General features: G+C 43.3%; 1 pseudogene; it reads left to right on the top strand.

Moving 5' to 3' along the window:
- The first annotated feature begins 3,290 nt into the window (after positions 1-3,290).
- The window catches only part of LOC119525108, a 42,420-nt pseudogene continuing 22,032 nt past the window's right edge, over positions 3,291-23,678 (top strand).

Below are 23,678 nucleotides of genomic sequence, written 5' to 3'. Positions count from 1 at the left end.
GGAGGAAGATGAGAAGCAGATTCCTAGTCAGCCTCTGAAAGGAGAGGTCTGGATGAAGCAACGTCTGGTCTCCCCACTCCTCCTCACCTGGGTCTGTCTTTAGTCCATCAGTCAGGGATCTTGGCCTTTTTTTTTTTCTTTTCACTGATGTATCCCAGGATACATGTCTAGAAGAGTGCCTGGCACTGAAAAGGCATTCAATGCATATTTTTCAATATGTGAAGTGATATTGGTAATCGAGGTTTAGATTTTGAAACCAGGTTATATATGTGTAAGCTTATGAATGTGTGTATGTGTATATGTATGCATGTGTGTATGTGTCTGTGCACATGCATGTGAATACTCATGTATGCATATGTGTATATGTATATGTTTATGTGTGCATATTTGCATGTGTGTAGGTGTATGTGTATTCACACACATACATATGTTTCTGTGCACGTATGTGTTTGTGTTTGTAGGTGCCTGTGTATTTGTTTTGTATGTGCGTATATACATGCACATAAATATGTGTGTGCACCTAATTTTCTGTTAACTGCTGACATGGTGTCATTTTCCTCATTGGCTCCATTTCCTTTGTCTACTCTGTGGGTCCTTTTGTGCAGGTAGAGATTGGGCCATGTGGTCTTACCACCATGTCAGGTGCAAATAAGATCTTATGATATTCAATTGTTCTTTTTTGTCTATTCCATGCCAATGTAATGACCTCAATTCCTGTATTTTAGAATTAAATTGTTAATTGGTGTTTTCAGCAACTACCACACTGGAAGTTCTCCCACTCCTTCTAGCCAGCAAAACATTTAAAAATATATACCACATACAGTTTTTTTCATTATTATTTTAATATTGATTTTACTGGTATTTTCTTATGAATCATTGGGCTCAAATATTGCAAAATCCTCAAAGGCTGCCTATGTATCTGTTAGTTTAATTCCTAGCAATATTTTCTTTGGATTCAGGTCCTGTTGAAAATCTCCTGCCATGTGGTCCATCTGGGAAACTAGGCACCTGTCCCCATGGCACATGCAATATCCTTGAACTTCCCACCCTCCTCCAGCAGCCCCCCTGTGAGTGCAGACCCTTCTGTCACCATTTGCCCTAGGAATCCCATCACCATCCAGTCCACTTCTCCACATCTCTTCTCTTCCCTCTCTAGTTCACCCCCACTGTGAAGCCAGGTATCCTGGAAAAGACTTGGTGACCTCACCCTAGTACTTGAGAGTGCTCTTCTAGTCACCTCAGCTCCCCCCTTGCCTACCAGCCCTGCTTGTCCATCCCCCAAGCTGAGCAGGGGAAGAGAGTGGCAGGGTCACAAAAGATCATGGTGGACAAACTGCTGTTCTCCAGAAATATCGAATCCTCCTCTTGTTTGCTCATCCTTAAGAATGAGTGTCCTATGCAGGCTGGCTTCAGTCTTGCTCACCACCATGCCCACAGCTCAAATGGATTATTCCTCTGTGACCCTCCCCTGTTCTATTCAGGCCAGTTCTTGTGATCAGTGTAGCTGAATGTGAGCTCTTGATGATGGGAACCTTGTCTAGCATTCATAAGGGAAGAAGTGGATGTCATAGCATTTTGCTTGCCATTCTGGAAGCCAGGTGGCTTTAGAGGAGGTGAGATCAAAGGATTTTTTTAGTATATTGAAGAACTGATGGGAATGACCCAATTGAGACAAAAACGCTCAGTATCCAAGAGGGAGGAGAATAAGTGGTGGCCAGGTATAAGATAAAACTTTATACTGCCCCAATTCAGTATGCAGTACATCATAAAATGTAGTCATTAGACTGAGAAAGGTATAAATTTTTATAAGTTGGACTTTGAATTATCTTCTTCCTGGTAGAGCCAAATCTACCAACATAAATCTTTATGATGATTGTGTGGGTGTCTGGGCATGTCAGTCAGATCAGAATCATTTAGACACATAATATCTTTTAATATAATTTAATTATCTGTCACCTAAAGTCAGCATTGAGGTGTTATTAATTTAGTTATGAATTTTGATTGAATTTTGTAAAAAAAAAATAGTTCATTTCAAGGACTTTAAAAATCATTCCTTGAGACATGAAAGAGTAAAATTGAACCTAGGAGAACAGAAAAAAGAATGCAGTCAATATAGGGGAACAGAAAAAAGGAATGCAACTGATATCACTTATTAACAAAATTCAGTCTTCGTGACACTGTATACATCTGAGAGAATCTCATCCCGTATATGACTTATGGCTCTCACATGTAGGTAACATTGTACATGGGTGCACAGAGGAGAACTGTTTCTTCCTGTATTGTGCTGTGAAGCCCTTTAATGCATGCTCTTGGCTTCCCCTGCTGCAGATGAATGTTCCCAGGTGTGAGGCACACCTGGAAATGTCTGGTGAGGCTGTGTTATACCCAGGCCATAACCATCCTAGCTTCTCTGTCCTGGTCCATAAATTAGAATGGAGAGTGAGTGTCCAGCCCAGAGGCTCCCATGGGCTTTACGGCAGAATGTGAGATTCTGTAGCACAATGTGGGAACTGCAGTAAGAGCTGAGAAAGTGTTAGTTCATTTTATTCTCTGTCAACCACAGTAAGAAACAAGTAGCAGTTAAAATTTATGTTTCATAGTCATTTACTGTATCCTATGGTTAGTGACTAATTGTAAAGAATATCATTGTGAAAATACTGCCATTTCCACCTTGGATTGCTAGAATGAGGAGCGTAGGTGTGCTTTAAGCAGTCTCCTTGATCAAAAGGATTCCAAGGATCTTCCACTCAAAATAATGTCAGGCCCTGTTCATGGACCCCATAGCTTTGTCCCAAGGACTGGACAGTTGTTTGCACACACCTGCCTGGGGTTCTCATCTCATGCTCTCAACAACCTTTGAGGGTGATGCCTCTTTGAGGCTCACTTCGGGAGAAAGTGGTGGAGCCCAGACTAAAGCCCAGGGTCCCCTGACTTAACCACTGCAGTGGGGTGACTCTGTGGTGCTGGCAGTGAAGGTCAGGTCTGTCTCAGGAGTTGGCTGTTAATCAGTTTGGAACTTTAGTTAATATTCTCATCCATTCCCATATGTATTCCCACTCTCGTTCTCTCTCCTTGTCTCCCTCTTTTTCCATCTCCCTCTTCCTCTTTCTCTCTTTCTCCTGTTCTCCCTTTCCTCTCTCTCCTTCTCTTTCTCCACCTTCCTCTATCTCAAGCTCTCCCCCTCCCTAACTGCCCCCCACCTCCCTCCCTCTCTCCTCAGGTGACAGAGGGAAAGCAGGGTCTGGAGAGAACCTCACAGTTGGCCCAGAATGAAGAGGCTGCTTCTCTATAAGTGGCTTTCTGTCACCAAAACTGAATTGCTACACAGTCCACTTCAGAAGGTTTCCTTTGTGACTGGGACACAGGAATTTCCTGGGCTAAAGTAAGCTGCTGTTCAGATGAGACTCCAAGCTTATGCCAGTGTGGCCTGGGGCATTTGGGGAAATCTAGGGTGTCATTTCCCTCCATTTCATCTTGTGAAGCCTTTTCTTTGTCCACTATTTTCCCACTTCTCTGTGTAGTCCTAGGAAAAAAAATATTTTAAAAGCAACTCTTCACAAGCTATTTTCATCTGGATCTCAGCACCTCCCCTGGGTAACCCTACATAGATGCTGTGCCTTTGTGGGGCCTTAAGCCGCTTTTCAGCTTCGTGTATTCAGATTTAAGGAGTTTGCATATTTCAGATTTTAAAGTATTAGCACCTAAAAGTTATATAAAATTATTTTCAATGCAGAACTTACATAGCATTTTCATTCAACTTAAATAACACTTTTGTTCTAAAGATTAAATATAATTGTTTTCAATGCAGTCATTTTTTCTGCAATAAAATACATTATCATAGGTAGTGTGTTTAGTGTTAAATTACTTGTAGTTAATAATTTCTTATTGTACTTTAAGACTAATCTAGTCAGTCAATAGATAGCCACTGAGAGGCAGGAAGTTCAACTGCCATGCCCTTTGTTATGGGTATTCTCTAATATTTATATTTATATTTATATTTATATTTATATTTATATATTTGTATTTGTATTTATATATTTATATTTATGTTACACTCCTCTACAGAGTAACATTTGAAAGAAATACCTGGGCCCCTTTCACTTTTATAGCTGTACCACTAATATGGCCAAGTGAGTGTGTAAATCTTGGCTCACTTGTGGATTTGCAATTTTTATGCCATCCAATATGTGACTTAATGGTGTGAGATTTGAATGTATACTTGAGATCTTTGGAGTTATTGTTGTAAGTGCTGTTTAAAAGGTTCAGCAGCAGTAGGGTGGGTGTGCACCTGTTACTTTTGGATTGAAAGTGCTCAGTCACTTTAGCTGTGGAGCCCACTATCCCCTCTCTGACCCTGGGGCCCTCCTCTCTGCCTGATCAGACTTGGGAAATTCTGTGCTGAGTGGTCCCCACACCATCCAGCCTTGTCTCTTTACATATGATGGCAATAGTAAGACCAAAGCTTAGACTTGCTGGTTCTCCTCTGATTTACATAAGATGAAATACTTTATGAGCTTATACAACAGATTCAAAGTTAAGTCACCTACTCACAGGATGTAATCCTTGTAAATAAACATTGTGTACAACAATAGTTTACTCTTTTCATCCAGGAGATCAATTTGTTTTGAGTTTTATGAGTTTCTTGATATTCTGTTTGGCCAGCACATGTTTACTGGAAATGAAATTGTTGTGTCCTGAGCACTGATGAAGATAATTGGTGGGTGTGTAATAAATGGAATTTATACTTAAAATAAATGAAAAAATTACATTTTCCACATTTGAATGTTAAACTTTTTTAGCATTTGCATTGACATTTTAATTTTGATTTGAAACTAAGAACTCTCACCACGTTAGTAAGTTGTGGAGTTTTGTAAACCTTGGACACACTGTAAACTCTCTAGGGAGTCATGTGTGTGTCACAGAATGCAAAGAGTCACAGAATGCATCTAAGTAGGGCATCACACCTGCTGAGGGAGAGTTTACAAAGTTAAGGTTGCATAAACTTTTACAATGCTCCAAAAGATTGACTGGGCCACTGTGTGTTTATTTTCTAGAATTCCCTGAAGGACCTGGAGAAGAGGAGGGCAGATTTGCAGGCCATGGCGGAGAGCAGTGCTGCACCACAGGTCCTGGTGGAGGGCAGTGCCGTGGCCCTGCGGGTGAGGCTGGGCATGCTGGGTGCCGGCTGTGGCCACGTGTGCACCTGGAACAAGGAGTGGTGTGACGCCCTCATGGTGCATGTCTGGTGCCGCCAAGGCCAGTCACTCCTCTCCTTTCCCCTGTTTAAGGTAACACAGCTTTGGTCAGAATTCCAAATCCTGTTCTCTGCCTGTTGGGAGGACTTGGACTTTTTGTTCATGAATAACATCATTAGAGGATATTTTATTATTCTTTTAAAAAGGTATTCACAGTGTCTCCACTAAGGTATGAAATATTTCCAGTGTATGTAGAAATGTGTATTTCAGTGTTAGTAGGTACACCTTATTGTTTCATTTTCAGGATGGAACAGCACATCTAGTGTTCTACTCCTACAAGCTGTCTGAACCTGCCATGTTTCCATTGTCTCAGTAGCAGCAGACTGGCTGAGAGTGCCAGCAGCTGATGGCTCAGATAAAACTTTGACTCCTGCTTTCTTTACCTGGGTGGCATCAGTTTGGTTACTTAAACTCTATCCAATCCTCATTTTTTCTCATCTGTAAAAAGGGCATTGTTAGAATTTCTACCACATAAGTTTTTTGATGATTACATGACATAAAAACATGGAGTTCTCTTCCATACACATTCTTGAAACCTCCAGTTTTAGAAATTACTGGTATGATTATGATAACAGTTCCTTGTAATATGTTTGTTAGAATTTTGTTAATTGTTTCTTGGAAAGGGTAGCCATTTAATTTTTTTTTTGTTTTATGTTACTGTCATTTTTTTCTTAAACTCTATTGTAACTTCAAGGTGTAAAAAAGAAAATTACATTTCACATAATGTAGTAAGCATAAAAATAAGGTTTTAAAGGAAAAAAAGGATTCAGTGGTGAAATGTCTTTGACAAGACTGTTTTTTTTCAACTAGGAAAATAAAAACAACAGCAGAAAAGGTTATAGGCCTTACCTGTCATCAAGAAGGTAAGCAATGTGGTTTGGAGGGGCTTCTCCTTTAAAGATCTCCCTTCTAGGCCCTCAGTTAGGAACTGAAGGGTTTTGGGGATTGTGAATGTGTAGTGAGGATTAAGGATTTAAGGACTCACACCAAGATGCAAATATGTTATCTACAATGGAAAACCTATTGATTCTCTTTTAGTCATTAACACCTAAGCATTCTAAGACAGTAATCAGAAGCCTCTGCAAGCTGTAAGTATGCACTTTAGCTTTAATATTGCTATTTGCCTACTTTGTATAAGGCACCTTATGAGGGGGGTCAGGATTACTACAGGTGAATAAGACTTGGTCCCTGCCATCAAAAGTGTTTACGGTCTGGTGAGAAACTCTGGGGCCCAAGAAGACTGAAACAATGGCTTTTGATTCCTTACTATATACCTGGCACCCCACAGTGCCCAGAATTTAATAAATGGATGGGAGACAGGGAGGGCCTTGAGCCCCTGTAATGTGTGACAATAGGGATTGTGGGGACATTTATCAGATTAGCTCTAGAAGGGAGAGGAAGGAGCCTGGGGAGATGAAGGCAGGTTCCCTGGAGAGTGGGGATTGAAGAGGGAAAAGGGAATATCCAGAGGCATTTGGGTTTTTGACCCTTGAGTAGAGCATAGCAGTTAAAAATAATTTGATGCTCAGAATAATCCTGTGAGCTAAGTGGGGAGCTATTATTATCCCCATCTTATGGGTGAGGTCACTGAAGCTCAGGGAAGAGGTGAGTGACCTTCCCATTTTTCAGAGATTTTTTTAGGATCTATGTCGGCCTGGTCTGTGGGTTTTTGATGGGTTAGGTCAGTGACACTCACCAACTACTGTCACCAAGGCGGTGATGGGCTCCAGGGTCCAGCATCCTTCAGGGGTTCCTAACTGGCCTCTGTGGAACCTCAGAGCTTCTAGAGATGGGGCTTCAAGGGTCCCGTGGGTGCCTTGCAATAGCACACACTTGTGTGTGGATGTGCACTTGCTGGGGAAATGCCTACAGCTTTCATCAGCTTCTCACAGATATGTCACAGCAGCAGGAGGTGATCACCTGCTTAGCAATCACTTTCTGGAGAAGACCTCTCTCCTGCCCACAATGTCCAAAGCCACCTGGCCATCCTGGGAGGTCCCTGAGGGTGGGGGGTGGGTTACAGTTAACCAGATAAAGGAACCATGATCTGTTCTCACTGAACTCCTGGATTATCTCTGCAACTGGAAGTGGGATGGCATGGTGAGGGCAAGGTTTGGGAGGTTTAGCTGGCTCTTAGGAGTATCTCTAAACTGGAAGGGGAACCCAGGCCTTTTTGAAATATCTGCCACTGAAAGCAACATACATCACTGCCCAGGAAGAGAGGAAGGAAGGTATAGTGGTGAGTTGTGACTCTGCTGGGTCCTTCAGGTGGTCTGGGAAGCTTGAAAAGCGGGGTCCTCAGGAGCAGTTGATGATCAAGGAAGAGGGGGAGCTGGAAAAGAGGTGGCACTGGGGAGAACCGGATGGTGCTGAGTGGGTGCCAGGATGGCTCTGTGGGCTCAGAGGGCTGGTGGTGGCCCACTGAGAAGGCTCAGCCAGGAGGACACTCAGGCCTGGCTGCAAGTAGTCTCCTCCTAGCCTGGAAGGGCTTCCCTTGGGGTCCTTGGAGGCAATCTGAGAACTACAGAAGGCTGCAAGTGTCAAAGGCAGTCCCAGGCTGTGTGGTGCCTGTAGCCCTTGACTCATGAGAACATCTGGGTAGATTATAGGCCTTTTTCTACAACCAGTGTTCTCTTTTGTTCTGAGATCTGGAGAGATAGGTTATCTCCCAGGCTTAACTGATAATTTTAACAACATCAGGGTTTTACGTTAGTAATTCACCCCTGAAAAGAAAGCTGTATATTGCAGCTCTTATCAACTGTCTTCTGAGCAGGCTGTTTTGAAGTGGAAACAAGGCAACTCTTTTTCAGGTTTGGCAGTTTGACTTTGTTCAAGGTCAGAATGTTCTGTTAGAAGCCAGACTGATGTGAGGATTTGAGCTTGGCTCAAAACATTTGTGGGAAGCATTCGTAGGTTTTCCTTGTTCCTGTACATGCGACTGCTCACCCCCTCTTTCATGCCAGGGCCGAGTGTTTGCAGTTCCTGAACATGCCTGACATTTCCAGACCCAGAGCTACCGAAAATGATGCCACCTCTTCCTTCACCTTTGAATGCCTTGGCTTCCTTGACTGAAAAAGGAAGACAGTCATATCGGACACCTAAGGTTGCTGTGAAGAAGTGTGGTGGGGTTGAAAGAGTCAAATGGACAATGGTTTTAATTTCTTCTCTCCCATCTACCTGCTGTGTGGTTTTAGGCCATTCATAACTTCTTAAGAGTCTTGTCTGGTCAACTGGTAAAACATACATAGTCATATGGACATTCCTTTGGCAAGTAGAAGGTAATCTTACCTCAGAACTCCTTTCCTTTCTTCCTTGTCCACATATAATGGAGTCTTACTCTTTCACCTTCGCTGGGTTCTCAGAACCCTCTGACACCGGGGCTAGCCCCCAGTAGCTCTACTTTTTAAGCCTGCTAGTGCTCACTGCTGCAAAATGACTACCACTTTTTTCCTCAGCCTACTCCACCAAACAGGCAGGTCTCCATTAGCTGTACAGAGGAAAGAAATATGATGCAATGGATTGATATCAGTATGCTAATAATAATCAACCTTTATGAGTTTAACACTCCTAGGAGGAATATTTGCATTTCTAATGGGATTCCCAGACAATGGTAGTATCACCCTTGTAGTATTTGGGCTGGAGGACAAAGGAGAGTGTAGAATTTCAGGCATCATGAGCAGGCAGTGGTGCTGAGGTTGGAGAAGCAAATGGTATCAGGCTTGGTCAATTATAGCAGCTCCTTGTCTGTAATGTCTGTGCCTCAAGCTAACCCTGGGCAGAGCCTGAACAAAGAACAACAGCTCTAGGAGATCTAAATCGAGAGGAAGATGCTATCTCTCTGCACCCAGATGCTATTCCTTCAAAGACCTGGAGGATTAAGATCTGGCCCATAGCAAAAATTAATGTGTAGCACCTACACAGCCCATGTTATTTCCAGAGTTCTTTTTATTCATTAATTAGGCATTCATTTATTTAATGCAGTTTTTAATTGCACACTTATTCCATCTTGCAAAGGTGGAATTATTCAGAGGAACATTTAAAAGAAATTAATATGACAGGGGCTTATAATTGTGCTTTAATCTTAAATTAATATCCCTCCTGTTTTCACGTTACTAGGACAATTATCCCAAATGGTACCAGGAGCAGGAAATTATGTATTGCCTTATATATGGCATCTCCTCCTGGAAAGCATGCCATTCATCATGGTTTTTTAATCTCTATGTGCAGTGGGAGATAAAGCATCTCAACAATATTTCAGTGTTTTGAGGAGGTGAAAGCATCCACAAAGATTCATGTTTGTTTTGCCCAGTCCTGCTGCCTCCGCTAACTGGGTCAGTCATGAAGGTGGGTTTGGATACAGCTGCAGGAGTGTGGGTGTTGATTTGGAGTTTATGGAGACTCTGAAAAAGTCTCATCCATGGCAGGGAAAACTGGAAATGTGCAGGTTTCTCTCAATACTTCCTTCTCTCAGCATTTCCTATTTTTTTCAGACTAGTGCTAGCTAGAAAGTACCTGAGGAGGTTAGCCATGTTGAGAATAAAGAGGACAAAGTCAACATTTGGATCCTGGGACTGGATGGGGTTTTTTTTTTTCTGGACAGAAGAGCCCCTGACTTTAGGGTTCAGACACAAAGCAGTAACGGAGCCCAAACTTGATCTGCTTTCAAGGGAGCCCCGAGAAAGATGCTTTGGACTCCTTGTAGGACAATCCATTGGGGACCAAGCTTTCTGCTGACTGGACTCCATTCTGCCATCTTTACCAGACAAATGTCAAGCTGCAGGGCATGGCCCATGCCCTGACCATGCCCAGGCTGCTTGGCAAGTTGGCAGTTTGCTCTGTCAGCCAGAATCCCCCCTTTGGAGAAAAGCTAAGTTTGGCTCATGCAGGGTGGCCAGGGTTTCTCTCAGTTGTCCTCTCATTTGGCAGCACCTTCTCTTTTCCCACCCTGGCTCTCCTGACTTCCCATGCAGGAGCATGGGGCCATCTCCCACCACAGCATTTTTAGAAAGTAAGCTTTTTAATAGATGGCTAACATATGTACAGAAAAAAAAGCACAGATCATGAGTACAGCTTGATATATTTTCACCAAGAGCCTCATGTCCCAGCCTCAGACCAAGAGAAAGAACATCCTACTTCCCAGAAGCTTACTTCAGTTCCACCCCATTGACAACTCCCCATCCCCAAGGGCAGCCCCTATCCTGACTTCTAGCACCCCACATTTTAAAATTTTATGTACTGGGATAATGTAGGATGTTTTCTTTCACCATAATTTTGCTTGGAGCATGAGCATCAGGGATGGAAAGTACATAAAGTAGTGTGGCCTTATACTTCTCTCCATACTTGCAACAGCAAACACGCTGGCTGTTACACAGCAGGCCTTGTGCCAGACCCTGTGGACACACGAAGTTGCCCAAGGGATGTTGCAGGAGAGCAGCCTGTGGGGCTGCTGGGAAGGGTCCCTGCCTCAGCCTGGCCTGTGCAGGAGCTGCAGGGTTCTCTGAGCTAGCTGGCTTCCCTTCCTTGGCCCAAGCTGTGAGAAGGCCCCTCTATGTGTGGGGCTGGCACAATGCTCCTTTCAGGTCCCCTGGAAAAGCAGCCCTGGACACATGCCCTTGACCTCACCTTTCCCTTCTTGGGGGAGTTGGGGTTCGAGCCAGGGCCTCTGCCACCTCTGACCCACCTGCCGGGCTGCTCTAGCCATCTCGGGGGTCTCCTTGTTCTTTGTGAGCTATTGAGATTTGATAAGGTAGTTGCTGTTAAGTATTGTGGCCAAGGAGAGTTCACTGCCTTACCCTTTCCAGATAAGGCACTTGTATCTTAATGCCTTAAGCTAAAGAGCAGCTCTGCTCCAGTGGGGCTACCAGCCTTGTCTCCTCCTGAACCCTTAATAGGTTTTACCAAGGTTGAATCCTCAATGCCTCCTTTTCAAAATGACTCTTGATCAGAGATATTAGTTCCTTCCTCAGCTCCAACCCCCTTCATGGTGGTTTTTGCTGGCACTTCCAACTCCTGCTCCTAAAGTGGCCTCTTTCCCTGGCCCCATCACCGTGCCCTCTCCTTGCCCACCCCTCCCTGGCCCACCTGTCACCATGTCCTCTTCATTCTCCTTCATGATGCCCATGGCTGCCCCTTTCTTCCATTCCCCGTGCCACCATCCCAGTTCTCACCCTTTTAATCTCAGTCTGGACTGGAAGAAGCAGCCCCTACAGCTTCCACTCCAGGGAATATCCACCCCACATTCCCTGCCTCATCCTCTGGTGAGTTTTTTGGGTCCACCTTCAAATTATTGCTCCATGTCTATGGGACAAAACCCCATGTGCTGGCCTGGCCCTCCATGACCCATGCCCAGCCCCTCAGCCCAGAGGAGATCCTCTGACACTGCTCAGCCCTTCCCCTTCCTGCTGTTTTTGCTGTGGCCCCTTCTGGAGGACACACACTTTCAGCCTGGACAGATGCAGGGGGTCACAGAGATTGAGCCCCTTGCCTCACGAGGTATGCTGATATCTCCTGTACACCCAGCAGCCTGTTCTGGGAAGCCTTTTCTCGTGACCCCAGCTCCACTGCATTTAGTATCCATGTGGCTCCTTCCATGTACCCTCTCAGGATAGAGTTCATTTAATAAGAGTGGTAGGTAGAACTATGGTCATCCCAAAGATGTTGGCATCCTGGCCCTGGAAACTGTGAGTATGTTATGTCACATGGAAAAGGAGAATGAGGTCCCAGATGGAATAAAAGCTGCTAATTGACCTTGGGATGAGGAGGTTATCTTGGATTGTAGCTACAAGGTAGAAGAAGAGGGAGGCAGAAGAGGGTTGGTGTCCAAATGACGGGATGTGGGAAAGATTCAATGGGTCACTGCTAGCTTTGAGGTGGAAGGACACAGGAGCCAAGGAACACAGGAAGACTCTAGAAGATGGAAAAGGCAAGGACAGATTCTCCCCTTTAGCCTCTGGAAGGGAATCCAGCCCCGCTGACAGTTGATTTTAGCTCAGTAAGACCTGCCTCAGACTTCTGACTGTCAGAACTGTAAGATAAGAAATTTGTATTGGTTTAAGCTACTAATTTTGTGGTACCGTGAGGTAATTTGTTACAGCAACAATAGAAAACTAATATACTCACTAACTAGATTTTAATCACCTCGAGGGCAGAGACCTGCATTATTCTTTGTATACAGGGTGTGGCATAGCGTCTTGTATACATTAGGTGCTCAGTAAATGTTTGCTGTATGGCTGTAGGCCTGATTCTGGGAAACTCAGTGAAGTGGACAGAGCTGGCCTTTGTGCCTCCCCCCATCCCTTCAGAGACTGCTGTGCCTTCCTGGGGCTCCTACCTGCCCCCAATCCCTTTTCTGTGCTCCATTCCTGATCTTACTTAATCCCTGTTAATGAATAATATTTTAAGGTTGGACTCTTCCTGGGGATATTTGCATTTAAAAGCAGTTATAAACATCCAAATTCAAAGGCATTAAGCCATGCTAGTGGATTAGCTAGACCAGATGTTGACAGCTCCCTGTGGGGTACTTAGCTTCTGTTGCCCATTTAGCCACTGGTAGACTAGGAGCCAGCACAGTTGGGTCCTGAACTTGGTTCTCCACTGGGTTCCTGGGTGGAGATTAGAGAAATCATGTCCTTGAACCTGAGTGATAGTTTAGTATTCTCTACCTTCCTCCCTGGGTGGCTGGACTGAGCATCTCAGATTAGGGTACTTTTACCCCTAATGTGTCAGGGAGTGGGGAAAGCCATGGGATAAATGTGCCATGTCTTCCAGCTGTGTCCATTTTGAATGTTATTTTGACATTAGAGCAAGTGTGCATAGAGTACAGACTCGCTGTCTCACAGGCTGGGTTGCTGGCTCTGCCCTCATTTGCACCTTCCCTTCTCACCTGAAATGGGATTTCTCTCCTCATGCTCAGCCTGGGCTCAGGAGGGTGAGCAGAGCCCAAAGATAACCACTCACTTCCCCTCCTGGCCTACGGCACTTATTTCTCCCTTCCCTTCCCCTGGTGGTTCACTGCTCCTGACCCTCTTGCTTCACCTCCTGCTGTGATCAGCTCTGTCTCTTCCCTCTGCTAGTGGAGCAACAGGCTGGGGTTGGGGTGCAGAGGAAGGGGCTTGTGAGATCTGGGTCAGGAACTGGTTTCTGGTTTCAGCTCTGCTGTCAGCCAGCTGGGGGCTCTAAGCAGCTCTTTATCTCTGTGAGCTTTCCATTCCTCAATTAAAGAGGGCCTTGAAATAGATGGGTTTAGAAAATGAGAACCTCTGCTCAGAATCCTTTAATGACTCTCCTTGGCTCTCAGGACAGAGCCCAGCCTTCTTAAGAGCTGGCTCCCATGGCTGCCCCTCTCGCTCTGTCTCCTACAGACTGTGCCCAAATTTCTTGTGCATAAATGGACACTGGTCATTTTGGATTAAGAGCCCATCCTAATCCAGTTTGGTTTCATCTTAACTAGTAACATCTTCAAAGATCCTCTTTCCCAATGGGTCCCATTCCCAGGACAGAGTGTTAGGCCTTGAACATGTCTTTGTGGGGGACACAACTTCCTCCCCCAACTTCAGCTTATGTTGCTTTTGGTGCTGGCTTTTACCAAGTGAGACTCTATGGCTTTCGCATGCTCAGGGATCTGAGCTGGGCAGCCTGGGGGTCGGGTCTGTGCACCTGGATCCCCAAGGGATGCAGCCACCAGGGGTGGAGCACCTGGCTGAAGCTTTTGGGTCTTGTATGCACCATGTGCATATCTCCAGGAAGAAAATATTAATGTGACATCTGAATCTGGATGGGGCAAGCTCTCATTTTGAACAATTGCAACATCCCTCAGTGTCATCAGGGGGGATCATTCTCAGCAGCAGTGGGTGAGGACACTTTTCTTACCAGAAATTCCTCATTTTGCAATATGTTGATAGTGTAATTAAACAAGGTGTGTTATCTTGATGATATTCCACGGCTCTGCAATCTTGAAGAACAAAGAACCCCTTTCTTAATGAGTAGCTTTCCTTTGTGTAGAGTACATTGACTTTTTCCTCACCCTGTACTTTGTGTGCTGATTTGTGAAAACAGTTGGGAGCAGAGTTTATAATAGACTGTGCTATGGCTGTCAGGAGTCTTTGAACTGTTTTTCTTAGGATTTAGAAGTTACTTGGAACAGTCAAGAACCTCTGCTCAGAATTCTTTTATGACTCCCCTTGGCCCTCAGGACGAAGCCCAACCTTCTAAACATGGTCCATGAAGCCCTTTATGAGCTGGTCCTCAACCTTCATAACTTGAGTTTTATTCTTCTCCTCAACCTCTAAGCCTTAGCAATAGTAAATGACATGAGGTTCCCAGGACGTTCTCTCTCATGCCCCTGATTTTGCATATGCTGCTCCTTCTGTCTTCACTTTTCTTCTCCCTTTTCTTAATTCTCTCCCCCTATGACTCTCTTACATATTGGGTCTCAACTTAGACTTCACTACTTGATCCACCAGCCCCATGGATTGGATTAGGTGCCACTTCCATGCTGTCCACGCATATGTGATTCTAACAGTCTGTTTACTTGTCTGAGCATGCTGTATCTGCAAGAGTCTATAGACTTCTTCAAGGCAAGACACAGGATTTGTTCACCGTGGAATTCTCACATTCCACTACCTGGAGCTGTGCTATCCAATATGGCAGCCACTTGCTAGAGGTAGTTTTCAAGTACTTGGAGTGTGTTTACTCTGAAGTGAGATATGCCATAAGCCTAAAATACACACTGGGTTTCGAAGACATAGTACAAGAAAAAATAATGAAAAATATCCCATTAATCATTTTTATATTGATATTTGTTGAAGCAATAATACTTAGGCTATATTGAGTTAAATAAAATATATTATTAACATTATTATTAATATTAATTTCACCAGTTTCTCTTTACTCTTTGCTATGGCTACTGGAGAATTTAAAATCACATATGAGGCTTGCGTTTGTGTACTGTGGTATTTTCTGCTGGACTGTTCTGACCCAGAGTGTACTGTCTGGCACATGTGTTGAATGAGTTGGTTGATGAATCTAAGTGAAATGTTTGTTTGCCAGAGCTGCTGTAACAAACTACCACAGACCAGGTGACTTCAACAACAGGCTGTTCTGTCACAGTGTTGGAGGCTGAATCAAGGTGTGGACAGTCACACTTTCTCTGAAGTCTGTGGGGTCCTGGCAGTGGTCAGCAGTCCCTGACATTCCTTGGCTTGTAGCATAGCTGAATCACTGCCTCCATCCATGACTGCCCCTCTCTCTCTGTCTCCTACAGATGGTGTCCAGATTTCTTCTGTGTAAATGGACACTGGTCATATTGGATTAAGGGCCCACCGTAATCCAGTTTGGTTTCATCTTAACTAGTAATGTCCTCAAAGATCCTCTTTCCCAATGGGGTCTGTTCTGGTTTGCTAATGCTGCCATTATGCAAAATACCAGAAATGGATTGGCTTTTATAAAGAGGATTTATTTGGTTACAAAGTTACAGTCTTAAGGCCATAAACGTATCTGAGCTAAGGCATCAACAACAGGGCACCTTCACTGTTGTCTAGGAAGGCATGTGGCTGGCATCTTCTTCCTTTGCTCCCAGGCTGTGTTTCAAAATGGCTTTCTTCAAGGACATTTCTCTCTAGGCATTTGGGGTATTCCCTTAGTTTGTCCCAGGCAAACTCTGGAGTAGCAAAAGTCTACTTTCAATGGCTGTCTCCAAAATGTCCCTCTTGGCTGCAGCAGTGAGCTCCTTCTGTCTGAGCTTTTATATATGGCTCCAGTGATTAAGATCTATCCTGAATGGGTGGGGTAATACCTCCATGGAAAGTATCCAATCAAATGTCTTACCCACAGTTGATTGCATCACATCTCCATGGAAACAATATGTTCTAATCCAATCAACACTAATACATCTGTCCCCACAAGATTGCATCAAAGAACATGGCATTTTTGGGGACATAGTACATCCAAACTGGCACAGGGTCCCATGCCCAGGACAGGGAGTTCAGACTTGAACATGTTTTTGTGGGGGACATGATTCAGTCTGTAACAGTGAGTGGTGGATGTTCCCCCTCAGCTTTAGCTCATGCTGCTTTGGTGCTGGCTTTGCACCAGGTGAGACCCCACAGCCCTCTCACACTCAGAGCTCTGAGCTGGGCAACCTGGGGCTCACGGGTCTGTGAACCTGGGTCCCCAAGGGATGCAGCCACCTGGGGTGGGGCATTTGGGTCTTGCATCCACCATGTGCACCTGTGTTTGCATCTCCAGGAAGAAAATATTAAGGTGACATCTAATCCAGATGGGGCGGGCTCTCATTTTGAACAATTGCAACATCCCTCAGTGTCATCAGGGGGGGTCACTCTCAGTAGCAGTGGGTGAGGACACTTTTCTTACCAGAAAATCCTCATTTTGCAATATGTTGATACTGTAATCAAACAAGGTGTGTTATCTTGATATTCCATGGCTCTGCAATCTTGAAGAACAAAGAGCCCCTTTTTAAAGGGTAACTGTAGCTTTCCTTTGTGTAGACAACTTTGATTTTTTCCTCATTCTGTGCTTTGTGGGCTGATTTGTGAAAACAGTTGGGAGGGGAGTTTAATAGACCATTCTATGGCTGTCAGGAGTCTTTGAACTGTTATTTCTTAGGATTTAGGAGTTACTTGGAACAGCCATGTGTGTGGTGAGAACACAAAATCTCTGGGATGCCAACACAGTAACTTGGCATGGAAATTCTTGAGTCCCCCTGATGTTTTGAAAGCCATATTCTTAGAATACAACAGGTCCTCATTCCTATGATTACACCCAGTGTTTACATAGTGCTTTGATAATTCTCAAAGTGCTTTCACATAGAGTATTTCATTCAGTCTTTTTATTTGGTGCCCTTTTAAATAAAACTTTCTGATAGAGGTGTCTATATTTGTTGTCTTACATTTCCTTCCTCTCATTCTCTACTAACCCCCCCCCCAATATGCTTTTTGTCCTACCGCTCTACTGAAAATCATCTTGTGAAGGGTTACCTTGACTGACATGACTAAATCCAGTCATCAATTCTCAGTCTCTGCATCTTACCTGGTGATTTCACCAAGTCCTGTGCTTTTAAATGTCACTGATTTGCTAAAGGTACGTAAACTTTTATCTCCAGCCTAGACCTCTCCTCTGAATTACAGATACAAAGATCCAACTACCTACACAACATCTCCATTTGAATGTCTAAAAACCTCTCCAAATTGAGTCCTTGAACTTCCCCTCCAAACATGCTCCTTCTGCATCTCAGTGGATGCCAGTTCCATCCTTCCGTGTGCTAAGGCCAGAGACTTAGGAGTTGGCTTTGACTCCCTTCTCTCACAACCCAGAGTTGTGACCCCATCTCACCACCTTCCTTGCCCTCATCCTGATCTGAACGTATCTGGATCATCTCAGTCACCGTCACACTGGTTTCCCATGCCTACCCTTGCTCAGCACAGTTTGATCTCACTGGAGTAGTCATAGCAATCATGTTAAAGTACCAATCAGATCATGGGCCTCCTTTACTCAAATGGATCCTGTTTATCCAGAGCAAAAGCCAAAATCCTTTTGCTGGCCTCAAGGACCCTGTGCCAGGTGGCACCCCCTCTGACCTCACTGACTGCTCTCTTCTACCCCTTTCTATACTAGCCCTACTGACCTCCTTGCTGTGCTATTCAAATCCAGGAGACATGCCTGCCTCGGGGCTTCTGCTTTTCTTGTAGACGATCTTGTGCTTTTCTTCCTTCCCACTCTTAGCTTGTACTCAAATGTGTCCTCTCCATTGAAGCCTTCCCTCACCAGCCCATTTCAACATGCAACCCCTGTCCCCTAACTTTTCTTTTCTCTCTTCCCTACTTTATTTTTTTCTCCATTGAATTAACATCATCTAATATGCTGGATATTTTACTTATTTATATTTTTTATTGTCTGACTCATTTTAAACTCTTAAGCTCCAGGAGGGCAAGGATTTTTATTTTTGTAGTTATATCTCCCAGCATCTAGAACATGCTCATGAAATATTTGTGAATAAATGAATGAACAATTCTATTAAAGAAGCATTGTTGTTACTATTTTGTCCATGCTAAGAATGAGAAAATTGCGATCTCAATAAGACCTTAAGCAAAAACAAGCATACACACACACATGCTCATAGACATATACACATACAAAATAGAACTTAACTAAGCACAGGTAAAGCATAACTAATGTGTCTGAACTGGCAGAGCTGGGTCAAGAGAGTATAGGCGATTTGATATGGTAATGGTTGATCTGGTCACCAGAGGGTCATAACTAAACAATAATCTTAATACAAAATTCAGGTTAATATTTTATTAATGTTACTTATTTTTAAACAAACTAGGAAACTTTTCATTAAATATTAGCTTTCATGCTGTCATCAAAGCAATAGTTACCAACAGTCTAACTCCAAGTACAGTAGCCAGCTTTACCTACTATGAGGAAAGTAGAAACTATAATACATTGTTATAAAGCAATTAAAGTACAAAATTTTAAAAATCAAGATTAAATTAGTGAAACCTCAGGTCCTTCAGGTTCCAACAGTTAACTGCTGATTTCTGATCTATAGACATTGGCAACAGCCTGAAAAGTACCTCTTCCATCCTGATGTCATGAACACCCATTTTTAGATGATACAGATTAGAAAATAAGCTTCCAAGTCTCTTAGAATTAGCAGTTGGCTCTTCCTGTGGGCTAGGCTGGCTTTCAGGGCATGCAATTTGTCTGGTCACACAGCATCCCCCACCTAGCAGGGCCTCAGTCTTGGTTAAGGCTCTGCTGTCACCATCTTAAAATTCTTAATAATTTTCCAAAAAGGGGCCCATATTTTCATTTTGCACTCAGCCCCACAAATTATGTAGGTGGTCCTGGCTGTAGTGCCCATTCCAACCATACTGACACATCAAGGCCTGGTGAAGTACAGGAGGTCAAGAACAGTGATGAATGAGACAATAGCCAGCTCCAATGATGTTTAAATGATTGTAGATGAGGTTGAGTTATTTGGTAGTGTGGGCCTCCTCTTTGCATACATTTCTTTCACATGTTTGTTTGTTGCTTTATTAAATGATTCATTACATTTTGTTCCATATGAATAGCAGTTTCAAAGTTTATTTCAATGTGGCCTGTTTCCCAAACCTCATAAATCTAAATTTTGTGATACAGCATGTAATCCTTGGTAATACATTTTGACGTTAGGCTGTACTTCTGATGAAATAGGGCAAATGCAACATCCAAATTGCCATATTCTTTTTTAAAAAAGAAACTTGTGTTTGTCTCTGAAAGTAGCTTTTTCCAAGTTGAAATCTTTGGAACAGGAATCCCACACCTAAGGCCTATAAAAGCTAGTTGGGTCATGTGCATAAAGGAAAGAGACAGGCTGGGTGCTGGAGAATACATCCAATGGGCAGTGTGTGTGCCATTTAGAGGAGGCAACTGCTCCCAGCTCCAACTCATCCTTATTGTTTCCATTTCCCTCTAAAGGAGCCCCAAATCCAAAAATTTATGTGAAATCTCCGTAATTTTCAGTGTGGGCTCCAATGAAACACCATGTGTCTGCCGTTTTCGAGATAAATTTCTTAACATGATTCCTCTACTTTGTTCCAAATCTCTCTCAAATATTTTTCACTTCTCTAATGTGATGAGCTTTTTTAAAACAAAAAGCAATCTGTGATTTCATTTTGACCCTCTTTAGAAAGGATTTCTGTAACATTTAACACTTACGAAGAAATGTTAAATTTGAAATCCAAGTACAGTAACCCACCTGGTTAGCTGATCTCCTGTGCATGGGAAGAACCATTCTGGTACAATTTCAATGTTTCAGTAACTTCCAGAAGCTTCTCCATCATAGCTACTCATGCTAGAGGCTCCAACAAAGCAATGTAAAATAGAAATGCATATGTAATTAAGATTTTTCAAGTAACTGCATTAAAAAATAGAGGTCAAATTAATTTTAATAATGTATTTTATTTAATGCAATATATCTTAAATATTCTCTTTGAACATGTGATCAATATTAAAATTATTAACAAGATATTTTATATTCTTGTTTTTCATACTCAAGTCTAAAATTCATGTGCATTTTATACCCACAACACATTTCAGTTCTGGCTAGTCAATTTTGAGGGCTCAATAGCTCGTACGGCTAGTGGGTACTATGTTGGAAAGCTCAAGTCTAAATTCCCTATGCTTGTATGCCCAGAGTCACCAGTAAATTGGTAGAGACAATAGTTTTCCTCAATTTTTCAGACTCTGCCTTTCTTACTGCATTGATGTGACCATAAGTATTACATGCAGAATCCTGGTATCTAGCTTGGGTCTGGCCTTTGCAGAGTTTGATAAGATTTGGGTAGGGAACCAATGGAAATGGAAAAATAAAAGATGTGACTAAATTTGAAAATACTGCAGTCATAACAGAGGTCACATTTAGAATTTCCAGGTGACATATTCTCATTGAAGCAGAAAGAGTTTGCTTCTTACTTACAGTGAGAGGTAGATGGGGCTAGACATGTGCAACCATGGACAAGACAGGGATAGCTGAGAACCCTGAAATTATAACTCAGGTGGTTTGGATGTGAAGCAAGCAGAGGCTTCTGCAATGGGACAGATAAGCAAGAAGAGCAGGCACCTTCACCTCTGGTTGGAGAAACCAGCTCACCTGGTCTTTGAGGTTGTACAACTGGATGAATTACAACATCTAAGATGTGTGGAAAACCCAGGTGTTGGGGTGGAGGTGAAATGGAGGTGTGTCTCAATGCAGTGGTCAGGAGGTGACAGTAGGAACTTGGGTTGGTGGGGCAGCAGCCCTTGGTCCTCTGTCTCTGGGTAGAGACTCCATCTAGTGGGGTCCAGGGAGAAGCCTATGTTTGGTATCTCTTGGATCTCTCCACATCTGGTGCAGATGGTGGGGTGTTCTCTGACTCCACACTGACATCCCTGAGAAAATGTTTCTGAGTGCTGTTGTGGTTCATTAGTCTAAACAGTTGAACATTAATGCCTCCATGGAGGAAGCTTTTTCCCTTGTTCCAAAAACATGAGTACATACTACCTTTCAACACTTTTTGCTGTTGCTTTCAGCATTTGCACAGTGCTGTGCAATAGTTCCCATTAGTTGTGCTTTTTACTAACTTCCTCCTACCTTGTGCTGACATTAATGGTTTTGCTGCAGACTGAAAACATAAGTATTTGCTGAAAATACCTTAGTTGGGTGTTTGAATCCTCTAAACCCTGATGGAATGGCTAAATCTAGGTAATTCCTGATATAGGATATGCTTAGGGGGTTAGATGTTGATCTGGGGTTTTGGGTCAGGCTGAGGAACAACTCGAGGAACTCTGAGCCAAGGATGAGCCACTAGAGTTGGCCACATGAGGTTGCAGGGGAAGGGGCATTATCATGACCCCAGAGAGAATTCAGGTTTCCTGAGTACTTTCATCCCTGTGATTTCTATTGCTTGTGTCTCCCTCCCTTTTCTCCAACACTAATTTAAGAAATGTGTGTTTTCTCCCATAGCAATTTAAGAATTTCCTCTACAATTCTTATTAAATCCACTCATTCATTCCCATATTTATGCAATATATTCCTTTACTCTGCAAAGCTCTTGGCTTGGTCCTAGAGATTTGAAGCTGACAAGACCCTGGTCTCCATCTTCCAGCAGCTCACCCCTCTGTGAATTCTTCCTACATGAACCCAGTCAATCCAGTCCTTCCTCAGTATTCACATAATTGGTTTTAGGGTCAATTTGTTATTTTTATTCCTACCATATTCCCTGGAGTAGCCTGCCTCTTATAATTGACTAGACATGTTCATTAGCAAAAAGAATGCTTTCTTTATAACTCTCCATAGGACCTGATATAGCACTTTGCACAGAATGGATTCTAATATTCACTGTTAACTGAAGGGCTGCTTTTCAGGGTGTCAGTGGACTTCTATTTTTCCACATGGCTACTGATATTAGTGATAAAGATCTGAGGGTTGTTGGAGAATAGAGGCAGTTGGTATGAAAAGGGTCACCCCGATATAGCCTTGACTGGCAGCCTGTAGACTGACACAGCCTCTGTTGTCCCAGACATGCCAAAGTCATTCCCTTCTGGAAGTACCTACCACCATATGTTTGGTATAGGTTTTTAATGATGGGGGATTAAATGAAGGCTCTAGCTATATGGGTATCTGCCCCAGGTGTTGCAATGTTCAAAAAGTACAGCTCTAGGGATTTCCCCTATGAAATGCATCAACAATAACTTTCCTTTCATCTGTCAGTGAGGAATGCTGTATTACTCCAGGGAGAGCCATTTTAAAAAAAATAAATAAATAATCTACTGCTTTGCAGCATTAATAATTTTCTCCCATCTCTGAGTCTGTCAAATAACCAGGAGGCTTGAGCTTAGGACAAAGGTATTTGCAGAGGAACTGGTCAAACTATTATTATTAATAATCTCATTACTGAAGTATCACCAATGCTTTTGTGCATTGGAGGCTACCAAATAGATTAAAGAGTTACTCTGAAAACCAGGGAGGCATGCAGGAACAAAGCAGCTTGCAAGCGCAGTGGGGTGGAGGGTCTCTCCTGGCAAAGGCACGTGTGTTTGGAAGAATTGCTAACCTCTTCCTGCAGGAAGGCAGCTCCTTTGGTAATGGGTCTTCTACACAATTGACTGTGGAAACCTCTAAATGTGGTCATTACTATTGGCTACCATTGTAAATAGCAGGGGCACTGGCATGCTTCTTGACAAAATGGGCGAGGATGTCTCATTATAGCCCTAGGCTGAGGCTATTGGCAAACACGGAGAGATTGTGGCCCTTATTTTGATGGGGATCACGAGGAAAAAGGGAATGGTGAAGGGATGTAGAGAAAAGCTCTTTTCTCCATTTCCATATTGATAGTATCCACATACACAAACAGGGTAATGGACTCAGTGGACCAATTCTCATTCTCACCCAGGGATGACAGATAATGGAGACTCAGGGCTAGTACCTTCTTGGGCTAGAAAAGGTCAATCCTGCCCTGTGTTTTCCCTGTTTTAGACAGGTACCTAGAACATGGGGTCAAAGAGGCTGAGCTGAATTGCCTCCCATAGGGAATGGTGAATGTCACCTGGCTTCCATGGCCTGCATCCTGCCCCAGGACGCTGCTCCCACATGGAGCAAGCAACCTTCAATAGTAGGGTGGCTGGGTAAAATACAGGATGCCCTGTCCAATTTGAATTTCAGATAAACACTTTTTTTAAAATAGAATTTCCAAATATTGCATGAGACATCTTACAGTAAAGAAAAAAATTATCAGAAATTCAAATTGAACTGGGTGTCTTGCATTCTTATGGGCTAGATCTGGCAACCCTACAAAGAGAAGAATATGAGAGATGAGGGCTTTAAATGCGCTCTCACCCCCTAACAGCTGGCCATGGACCACCTGTTGCTGACCTCAGTCTTCA

The sequence above is a fragment of the Choloepus didactylus genome (genome assembly GCF_015220235.1).
Source record: "Choloepus didactylus isolate mChoDid1 chromosome 23 unlocalized genomic scaffold, mChoDid1.pri SUPER_23_unloc7, whole genome shotgun sequence".
Taxonomy (NCBI): domain Eukaryota; kingdom Metazoa; phylum Chordata; class Mammalia; order Pilosa; family Megalonychidae; genus Choloepus; species Choloepus didactylus.
This window is presented reverse-complemented; position numbering and strand designations above follow the sequence as displayed.